This window comes from Macaca nemestrina, chromosome 12 (genome assembly GCF_043159975.1).
Source record: "Macaca nemestrina isolate mMacNem1 chromosome 12, mMacNem.hap1, whole genome shotgun sequence".
NCBI lineage: Eukaryota > Metazoa > Chordata > Mammalia > Primates > Cercopithecidae > Macaca > Macaca nemestrina.
This window is the reverse complement of record NC_092136.1, coordinates 27568367-27580582: the sequence shown is the minus strand read 5'-3', so window position 1 is coordinate 27580582 and position 12216 is coordinate 27568367.

The following is a 12216-nucleotide window of genomic DNA, read 5'->3' as shown; positions in this document are numbered from 1 at the left end:
GTGACTTGTATAATATTTGAAGTATTGGGCAGGTCTGGCATTCTGGAAAATTGTGTCCTTAAATTGGGTTTGGTTAAATCCCATTACTACCATTTACTGAAGGTCCACTATATCCTCCAGTCAATATACTTAATAATTTAAAAGTATATATTACTGTGGTTGTCAGCCTTCAAGATGGTTCCCAATAATCCTTACCCCCTGATATTTGCTCATTTCTATGAGTAAATTGGGGCTGATCTATTATGCATTAAGAATAACTTTCATAATCAGTCAATAATGGCACAAGTAATGATGTGTGACTTCTGAGGTTTCTGCTTTCTCTTTGATCTTTTGATGCACTTGCTCAGGGGCAGCCAGCTATCATGGTGTGGGGACACTTATATAGCCCTGTGGAGAGGCTCAAGGGCTCACATGGAAAAGAGCTACAGCTGTTGGAGCATAGTCAACACACACTTGCCATCATTGTGACTGAACCACTTTGGAAGTGATTCTCCCAGACTTATCAGGATTTTAGATGACTGCAAGCTGAGAGAATTCTGATTGCAACCACATGAGACCCCAAGCAAGAATTACCCAGCTGAGTCTTTCCTGAATTTCTGACCCACAGATTCCATGAGCATAATATTTGATTGTTTTACACCAGTAATTTCAGGGGTAATTTGTTTCACAGCATCAGTTAAACAAAGTAATCATTTTCTATATTTCAGTTTACTTAACCTTAACATGAGCATCTCAGATAGTTATTACCCACAATTTATTGATATCACAGAAATCTCTCTTGTATAGAGTCAGTTTTCTGCCTTCATTGTATTTACGTTCTCAGTAGCATTCGCAACGGATTACCATTCTTTCTCTACAGTCTTCAGCTGACAGTACATTCCGTATAGTCTTTTTCAAACTTTCTGGTTATTTTCTTGTGCTTTTCTTTGAGTGTGTCTCCTCCTGTCTGCACTTTAAATTTTTAAGTTTCTTCTTTTTTCTATCTTCATTATTTTCCTAACTAAAGTCATCTTTTGATATCCAAAGGGAATTGATTACAGGAAGAACCCCCAACCCCTGCAGTTACCAAAATCCTGGGATGTTCAAACTCCTGATAGAAAATGGTGTCATATTTGCATATAACCTACACACATCCTCTTGTTTACTTTACATCTTCTCTATATAACTTACATACTTAACATAATGTAAATGCTATGTAAATGGTGGTTATACTGCATTGGTTTTTATTTGTATTATTTTTATTGTTGTTTCATTTTTTATTGTTATGTTTTTGTTTGTTTGTTTGCTGAATCTTTATGATTCATTGTTGGTTGAATCTGCTAATATGGCACCTTTGGATATGGAGGGCTCACTGCATGTTACCCAGTTCCATGACTTTAAATATGGTAATATTTCCAGTGCATGCATGTAAGACTTGTCTCTCCTCCAGTGGCTCCACAATCATATATTCACATCTTCTCACGTTTCCTTTTAAATATCTAATAGGTTTTTCTGAGATAATTTGATCAAAATAAAAGTATCAACTAACATTCCCATCTCCACTCCAAGAGGAACTGCTTCCTCAACCCAGCATCTCTCATTATGGTTAGTGGCCCTGCTAGCCACATAGTTATTGTGATGAAAAGAATCCTACAAATTATCTTTAATTTCTCACAACCTACATTCAATCTATAACCAAATTCTTGTTGGCTCTGCCCCAAGGTTTGCCTCCAACCTTATGAACACCATTGTCACGATTGACTTGATAGAACCAAGACACCAACATCTCTCCTTAAAACTAGGGCAATCAACTGCTAAATTTTATTTTTTGATTGTTTAATATTTTAAATTGATAGATAAAATTGTATGCATTTAATGTGTGCAACACGATGTTTTCAAGCATACATGCGTGTGGAGTGACTAAATCTAGCTTACTGACATATGCACTACCTCACAAAGTTTTTATCTTTGTGGTGAGAATACTTCACATCTATTCTCTTTCCTTGCTGTTACGCTATCCTGAGTTTAGTTCATTCTTCATACTGCAGTCAAAGGGATGCTGAAATAACTTAGATTACATCATCACCATGTTAAAATTTTCTTACCCTTTCTCATAGCACTTATAGGAAATTCCACATTTCATGCCATGACTTTAAAGCTCAATGTGATTTGATCTCCAATCTCCTTGCTGATTTAAATCTCACCTTCTCTCTGTCCTGGTAACAATGGCTTTCTCAAATGTGCCAAGATTATTCTGACTTGAAGATATTTGTACTTCTTATTTCTTCAGCACAACCCATTTTCTGAATATTATCACCTAGATGACTCTTTCACATAGTTCAGATCTCAACCAAATACCACAGCTTCAGCAATGCTTTTCCTGATCACCTTATTTAAAAGTCTCACTCCTCCTCTACTTTCTTTACCTACTTACACAATATTTAATAGTAATAATAATTTTGTAGTACTTACAATTTGAAACGATAACTTTAATATTTTTATTGAGGGTTGTTGCTTTATACATAGATATTAAAAAGTATTAAACAAAAATAAATAAAGCAATAACATAAATAATAAATATTTCTAGAATCAATCAATTAAGCAATGAACTCAAAGGGCTGAAGTAACTTGTCCAAAGTCACATACATAATAAATATATTTCTAAGCTTGTTTGGTTGCAAAAAATTCCAGTTTTGTAAATATCATCACATTAAATTAGCAAAGCATTGTGATTGTTAGTGGCAGTTCTCCTGTTATTGACAGAAGAGTCATTTGTTGAATGTTGACTATTGATAGTCATCAATTCCAGCCTCTTCTGTGCTCACTCTTAAACCTTGGAAGTTATGAGTGAAGTTAGGGCCTAAAATACACCTAGGTTCAAGGCTGCTCTCAATAACTATGTAACCTTAGGCAAACTCTTTAACTGTAAACCTTTGTTCTCTCAATAATAATAATGATCATAGTAATACCTCTCAGGAAGCATAGATCAAAAGACACAAAGTAACAAATATGTAGGGTGAACAGGTTGAAAAAATATATCTCTTATAGGGTAGAGAAAATGAAATGTAAAAATGCAATTTGGCTTGTGCAATTGCAACCACACAACAAATATTTAAATGTCTGATACATTTCTCATCATGGATAGTATAAATTCCTCTTTTTATTATGGCACTTATTTATACTATTTCTGGTCTTACCTGTGATGGAAAAAAAAAATTAAGCCATAAATCCTAGCAGAAACTAAGACGAATAAATGTTTCTCATCATTTGGATAATGATCTCTCCAGGCAGCCGCACATAGTTATGGCTCCAACATTCTATCAGTTACCATGGGCTCTGAAGGTGCCAGGAGTTGTAGTTTACCGTCTACTAAAATTTAGCGTTTAAAAGTAATAAAAACATTCTTCCTTATTGGGGCTCAGAACATGATACTCCAAAGTATGGCATCTTGGCATGCTGAGTACTTTGCACTGAGCAAAACTGGAAATGCCTCAAAAGCAATGTCTCTCTGACCTTCTCGTACCGTCCTGTCTCCTGCCCATCTTTTTCCCCTGAAGTGAGTGTAAATGTGAATTCCTCTTCCCCAACGAGGTCATAGAAACTAGCCACCCTCTCCCACAAAGTAAGCCGTAAAGCCTAGAAAGATCACTCATTTTTTTCTCCCTTCTTTCATGAAGACCCTCATTCCAGAGGATCCTGTCCCATACCTAGAGGAAGAAATGCTACACAGACAGGCCAAGCAGAATATGAACAGACAGGTCTTGCTGGGTTTTCCCTCTCAGTCTGTGGCCATCAGATCACACCCTCTGTCTGGTCACATTTCTATAGGGTTGTCCATTCTTCATCTGTCTATGCATAAAAAAATAGACAGTTTTGCCTGAGTCTTTGGTCTTCATTTCTGAAGACTTTCATGTCATGTAAATCTTTTATTAAATAAATTTGTTCTGTTTTTCTCTTGTTAATCTATTTTTCATTATAGGAATGTCAGCTGTGACCTTTCTGATGGATCCGAAAATTAGCCGACCATTCTACCACTACATGTTCATGATATTAGATTTACCTATAATTGTTAAGCAGATAGATGAATCAGTTAATAATCTATAACATGGTAATATTTAGTAAAACATTATTTGCAAATTAGAGATCTTTAGGCAAGAATTACACACATACCCCACACAATTCCCAAAAAACACAGTACCTCAGCACCACCGTACATCTCTCCATTTTCCTGCAAAGCCATTTGATTTGTTTTCCTCCAGCCGAATCCTACACGTCGATGTAAAGTCAAAGAGCATTTTTCTTACAATTTATCTGTTTCGTTTTTACAAACCATAAATTGTTGCTTGGTCATCAAGGTGACTGACGGTCCATCTTACACTGGCATGTAATATCCACTTTTTTCCCCTTAACTCACAATATATTACTTTTTGGCATCAGCAAGTCCCAATTGATTTTAGTCACAAATTAAATGCCCTGATGGTTGTAATATGGTGATTTATCACCAGAGTCAGCAGTGATTTTGTTTTGTAATGGATTTAAGAAAAGGATTGAGGGAAAAGGAGGCGAAGGGTTGAAACTCTCAAGTGTGCAGACACTAAGTTGAACAATTCATAAAGGTTTAGGGAAAAAAAAACTGTTACTTTTGACTATGAAGGGAGCTTTTGGGAAATTGAGTTATTGAAGGCAAACAACAGTAACTGCATGAGATTAAGCTCTTTACTTTCCAAGTTTCATGTAGTCTTCATTGCTTTGTATTTCTCTTGAAATTACTGACAGAGAAAAATGCCGTTCGTCAACTCATAAAGAATCTCCTGCTTAACTTCTGACATATAAATATTTATTTTATATTATCCCAAATAAATAAAGTCTAGACAATTGAGGGAACACAGAAAGTCCAAGGGTACTACATAAAGAACTGGCGTATTGCAGTCAAAATGTTTCCTAATGATAATTAACAGAAAATGGAGTCTCAAAATGGCTTACGTAAACAAAATAATTTATTGGTTTCTGTATTAGTGCATTCTCACATTACTATCAAGAAATAGCTGATATTGGGTAATTTATAAAGAAAATAGTTTTAATTGGTTCACGGTTCCACGGGCTGTATGGGAAGCATGATGCTGGCATCTGCTCAGCTGCTGGGGAAGACTCAAGAAGCCAAAATTTATGGCAGAAGGCAAAGTTGGAACATCTTACGTGGCAGGAGCAGGAGAAAGAGAGATGGGTGAGGTGCTACGTGCTTTTATATGATCAGATTTCATGAGAACTCACTCACTGTTATGAGGACATCACCAAGGGGGTTGGTGAGAAACTAGTCATGAGAAATCTGCCCCCACGATCCAACCACCTTCCAAAAGGCCCCACCTCCAACATTGGGGATTACAATAAGATTTGGTAAGAACACAGATCCAAACCATGTCAACTTCCATTCTGAAGAGCATATCCATAAATGCAGTACATTGGAAGAAGAAGTTGTTACCTCTTCAAGTTATTTTGTTATTAAAATTATGAATATTTGTCTGTATTTGGTAAGTAAGGCCTGTATTATTTTATTACTCTGTCTTTACTTTTTGAAAATAAAGGAGGCTTTCATTTTTTCATTTGAGGGTGAGTGACAACTACCGATGACATTTTTCATTTTATCTTTTCTGTTAAATGTGATAGGAAGGCTGCAACAAAATACCACAGTCGAGTGATCTAAACAACAGAAATTTATTGGCTCACAGTCCTGGAAGCTAAGAGTCCAATATTAAGATACCAACATGCTTGATTCCTTCTGAAGTTTCTGAAGGCTATGCAGGTTAGCTTGCAGATGACCGTCTTCTCCCTGCCTCTTTATGTTTACCTTCTATGCGTGTATACGTCCAAATTTCTCTTTTTATGAAGACCCCCGTCACATTGAATTAAGGCCCACCTCAATTACCTAATTTTAACTTGATTACCTCTTTAAGAATTCTCTCTCTAAATAAAGTCACATTCTGTTGTATTTTCTTAGGAGTTAGGACTTTAACACGTGTATTTTGGAGGATAGTAGTCAGCCCATAGCATCCTCTTTGCCCACACAGCCTAACAACAAGAGATAAACATGATTTTGCTGAGAGACTATAATTTCCATAGTGCTGTGGAGTTCTGGTCTCAAGCACAGCCTGCTTGGGGTCCAAACTACTGTACCAGTATCTGTCAGCTTTCTTTCCTCTGAGTTGATTCTGTTCTCCTTTTCGATGTCTGGCTTTCAAAAACATTAGGTATTTGACTTTGATAAATTATTTACAGCTAGAGTCATCCAAGGAGGAGGCACTGGAGAGTTTATATTAACAAACTTACAGAACAACAACAAACACCCAGAACTTTCACATATTGTCTTCATTTGTGGAATGTATTCATCTTTCCGGATCTATCTCTATGGTAGAGGGTGTGTTTGGAATTCTGGTACTGGCTTAGCCTAGATCTTTTGCTGCTACACTTTTGTAATCTGATAGTAAAATCAGTTTCACCAGATGAACATGTGTAGTATGTGGAGAAAGTATCCTTCCTCCAGAGTAAATTAGAGAGTATTATCAAAAGCAGAATTAATGATTTTATGGAGGCAATAAGGAGAAGTAAACTAAATAGGGGATGATAACTACCAGTACCCAACAGAGGGACAAGGACATATTCATTTTGTCTCATTTTAAGTACCTGGATATTTTTGCCAATCTAAATCTACTACCAAATCCTGGGGGGAAAATACATTTGAAGATTTTGATAAATTTTTACCTCAAGTGTACATTCTCTTTGAAGTATCTACTTTCAGATTTTGCTAAAAATTTAATCAAATGTTATTACATTTTTGTCCTTTTAAAAGCTTTTATCTAGCAATGTTCCGGTATTTTATTTCCTTTTTAAGGAATTATTATCTTCCTAAGGTATGTCATGAGAATAGATGGTAGATAAAACAGTAGTGAAAATACTTAAAAACATACACACAATCATATCATATTGGGCAATAAAATGTAGTGTTTATTTTCTTAAGCTATTTTTGTCATTGTAATTATAAATATTTTGTCTATATTATGTTAGTGGGAGATAAAATACTTGTGAAATTTATTATCTCAATTTTTATTTTAGACTCCCCAAATTAGACACTGATATATTTATATTGAAAGAGAAAACAAAAATAACGACAGCTTTTGACTTACCTCCTCTATTCATTGCACCAAATTCAGATAAGCATATTGATTTCAGAGCAAACTCACTACTACCAAACTGTGGGATACTAACATAAAACACTCAGAGGCAAAACATATTGGGCACAGTAGTTCCCATGTAAACAACTTTAAAACAAATGTAAGATTTCAGAACTGCTTTGAGGACATGCATACTGAAAGACCAAGAGTTTCAGCAATGCTACATAATATGTGCATCTCAATTCAGATCGGACGTTTTTGAACTTATGGTTTAAACATATTTGATCTACATTAATTCATTACAATTATTACTATTATCTATGTTCAAATTGTCACACCTGTAGAAATTTCCCCTCTGGTAGCTTCTTTATGTTTGCTACCAGACCGAGCTTTATTGATTTGACCATCATTATGTTCGCAAGCATCCTTGCTATCTGATGTGACAAGGTATTTCAGACTCATATTGGATGTATCCTGTCCCACAGCCAAAATGAGCCATTTCTTCAAGGAGCCCTTCAACTACTAATGGGAAATGCTATTTAGAGACGATAATCTGTGTTCACAGAGTATAGTTGACTTTTATGGCCTAGAAATATATTATTTTAATTATCAGTTCATGTGAAGGATAATCTTTTTGCTCAGTGGAGGTCTTGTCATGCCTAACAAATGGTGTATTTCTAGCATGGTAATAATTAAAAGTGTGATTTACAAATTTAAGTTTGTTAATAAGGAAGATAGATTCCTTTTGAACTTATGTATGTAAATACATGATTAACAAAGTAAAGGAACTTAATAAAAGCCCTTAATATAACATTTATAAATTATTATCTTTGATACATAAAGACAACAAATCAGTATCAAAATTTTCTATAAAATTTGTATATTTTTGATGAATTATTAGCTTATAATCTACATTAAGATATTTCCTGGGAAATTTTGTCTTAAATTTTAGGAACAAAGGCATACTTTAAGTAACAAGTCAATTAATACACATTTAAGATCCTGATTAAATTTAAAGTTAAGTCATTCTTATTGTATGCTAATGAGAGGCATGGATTTTGAGACAGACAGACCTAGGTTGGCACTGATTGTGACATTGGAAAAATTACTAAAATCTTCCTTTATTATTTTAAAATCCTCATCCAAATGAAAAGATTTTAAAAGATAATGTTTTCTAAGCCCTTTGTACAATGGCTAGTATATCACAGAATGATAATAAATGGTACTTTATACCTACTAGTGGCTGTGAAAGCAAGACTCAGAGGCAAAAGTATTGAGAAAAGAAGAAATTCATTCTGCACTAATTATTTGTAAAAGATTCAACTTCAAGAGGAGATAGCAAAATAGAAAGGAAGAAAAGAAGGGGGAAAGGAAAAAAGAAAAGAAAGAGAGATGGGAAGGAAGGAAGGAAGGGGAAAGGAAAGAAAGAAAGAAAGAAAGAAAGAAAGAAAGAAAGAAAGAAAGAAAGAAAGAAAGAAAGAAAGAAAGAAAGAAAGAAAGAAAGAAAGAAAGAAAGAAAGAGAGAGAAAGAAAGAAAGAAAGAAAGAGGAAGGAATGTAGAAGGAAGAAAAGAAGGAAAAATCGATGTTTACATTTAAACAATTGCAAAATTACCAAGGTTATAAAGTTTCCATTATTAATCAGTTTGTTGTAGAAACACAGCAACTTTCTCAGAAGACACACATTGACAAAAGTCATGACATATTTTTACATAGAATTGCAAAGTGAGAGATAAAATTGCTTTTTGATAGAAGTCCAGGCTTGAAGAAAATTCTCCAAGTATTTGAGGAGCCAGAACTAGCACAAAACTATGCTTTGTAATTTTGGTTTATTTTTTGGGCAGAGTGGCTGTTCTGCTTGTGAAACAATGATCAGAAACCAAAACCATCCAATTCACTTCTAACAGACATTTTATCTGTAGTATGTATAATTTAAAATATCCTCCTTTGAAATTCCTATGTTTGTTAATATTCTTGCCTGACAGAAAGTGGCATTCATCGTTACCTACTATCTGGGGTTCTATTTTGAATATTTCAGAGAGCCTAATACAAATCATAAATTACCACAATCATAAGGCCTACTAGGCTGAATATAATTTCATGTGTCTTAGTAGGATGTTATGACTGATTATCAAAATAGCTTCTAGATCTTCACTACAACCTTTTGAATGCTAAACAATTGAGGCAATTCAGGTTAAACACAGATGATTTCTAAGGTCCCTTCTAGCTCTAACATTCCATACTTTCTCAGCTTTAGGTCTCTAATACAGCATACATATAATATACATGCATAGGATGTATAGCATATATACATATGTATATATTGTGCTATATTGCATATATACAGCATATATATACAATATACACTATATAGTATATATACATGCATATACATATTATATATGTATGTATATGTAATATGTATGTATATGTATACATGTATGTATGTATATATAATATGTATATATGTATGCATATAGCCATATATATAGTATGTATATATGTATGTATATAGCCATATTATGCAACATACCTGCTAATACACATAATTTAGCTTAACCATGGTATAGCTGAGGAGATTTGCAGGAAACGCAACTCACACTATAAGTAGACACATCACTCAGTAGTAGTTCTATAGTGAATTATTTAGCATATCTTGAAACTTTTTGCAATTTTCTTCATTCAGTAGAGCACATCAACTTCACTTAGTTATCCTTATTTCATTCTAGTTTCAACCAAGGGTCAGAATTTAACCTTATCTGCCTCAGAGTTATTTCATATTACATTCTTCTTCCCATGGAACACTGCAGAACATAATAAGAAAGGCTGCGAGTAAAGATTTCAAAGTACCTTCACATCCAGGAACAAACTTCTTTCTTGCCCCCACACACACGGTGTGTATATACCCACAAGTACCCCAGATATTTTTTTGTTATATTTATTCTTAGGGTGCTAAGTCAAAAGGAAGGCTATGCCTAGGTAAAGAGGAAGCATTTTATTTTCTTACTCCAGTCTAAGATATGCCTACCAAACTAAGGTTTTGTCTTTTGAGTAACCTCTTCTAATTATTGGCATACATTTAAATAAACATCTAGTCTAGCTCTTTAGCTCTAAGGAACCTTGTCTAAAGTATAATCCATTGTCAGTACATGACCCAAATTACAGCATAGCAGATAATACTATAGACTATGCAAAATCACCTGTTGGGTATCAATACCATACCTCAAGTTAATGTTAATGTTTGTCAAGCTTATCCCCTTTCCTTGTTACTCCCTCATGCGTACAAACTGAGAAGAGATGAATAAAGTCAGAGTACAACAAAAAAAATGATCAACTTTCACATGATATTTACAGGTTTTTTTGTGGCACTTGATAATTTAAGATTAATAAAATTGAAATGGTTACTAGCCCAACTCTAGTCTGTGCTAGAGTTGCTCAGCATACCTACACTAAAAATAATTTTCCTTTTTAAACATGATCTTTGCTGGTATAAAAATTGAGGTCTATTTCAACAGACAGATATTTTACATGGTGACATCCCCTAAATTCAAAAACAACAAAATTCTGTAAGTATTCAACATTATTATAGTTTTTACTTTTTTTCTCTCTCGTGATTTTTAGTACTTCTATTTTTCCTGGTTTTGTCACATAAAGAAAACTAGATTATCTCTTCTTGTAACTGCTGAAGTCAACTCAGACACCAAGCATCGTTGCTTTGATGGCTATAGATAGATAGTATGTTTTTCTTCAGGAAAAGCTTACAAGATGGGAAAGAGAAGATAGTAATATTCATCCCTCATTATCCTGGGCTCATTACTCAGGTAGCCATTTATTTATATGTGGAAAATGTTATTTTCTGTACATCCAACAACTTGTGTACCTTGCTTGTAATGACAAAACTGTGGAAAAAAATACTACCTGTTTATCATTATTAAACATGCCAAGAACTACAGTGACATTGTATTGATACTAAGTCACAAACTCCTGGTATTTAACTGCTTTAGCCCTAATGACTCCTCAAGAGGATATTAAATATAATTAAGGACAGTGAACTGCAAGTTCCCCACACCAAAATTCTTGATCTAAGAGACAGGACACCATCACACCAGTGTACTTCTCACACAGTTACACCTATATATCTTTGGAGACTTTTGCTAATAGTAAAAATCCAGTTTTTTTTCCAACTAAAGTCTTTCAAAGTCTATGATCATGGCTGAGCTGAATGGACATGAGTGATTCTTCTCTTCGTCCTTCATGAAAAATACCTTGCCTTAGACACAGAATATAAGGACACATGAAAAAATGGAGGTGCTAATTTGTGTTTTGTAGAGGCAAGAGTTGGTTCAATTCTTACCTTCTCTGATTGTAGTGCCAAAAGAAAATACTAAAATAATAGAGAAACAATATAAAGCTCTAAAGATATGCCAACCAATTTATACAACAAATAACTCTATTTAATTATATATACCAATTGAGATATCCACATTCATATATAGATTATACCAGTTGGTGCTGCATATGGGTAAACAAATCCCGAATATAAGAAGATACATGAAGGACAAAGGAATCAGGCTTACATTAGGGTATCTTTTTCAGAAAACATGTTTGTTATAATTCACTTTAATAAAAATTTATATTTCTTGCCAAGATAATGTAAACATATTTATTTAGTCAACTAACATTAAGTATGAGAAGCTATTCTAAATTCTGGTAATATGCATTAGTGAATAAAAAGAATGAAATCTGCTTGCATGGACTTGACTTTCTAGTGAGGAAAGACTAGTGATAAGCAAATAAATGTGTAAATATATGGAATACATTAGACTTACCAAACTCTCTGGACTTCACAAAATATTTGCAAAGTCCTTCCATGTTTCTAGCATATTCTAAAATATATTTTTTGAATTGATGTAAGCCTAAAAGCCTGATGCCACTTAACATATCTCTTAGGACTTCTGTGCTTTAACAAACATCTACTGTTAGCACTGCATGATTTCATAATTCTGATAATCAATTATTCACACTAGTACCTACAGGAAAGCCCATGGTCACCTCTTTCTACGCTTCTGATT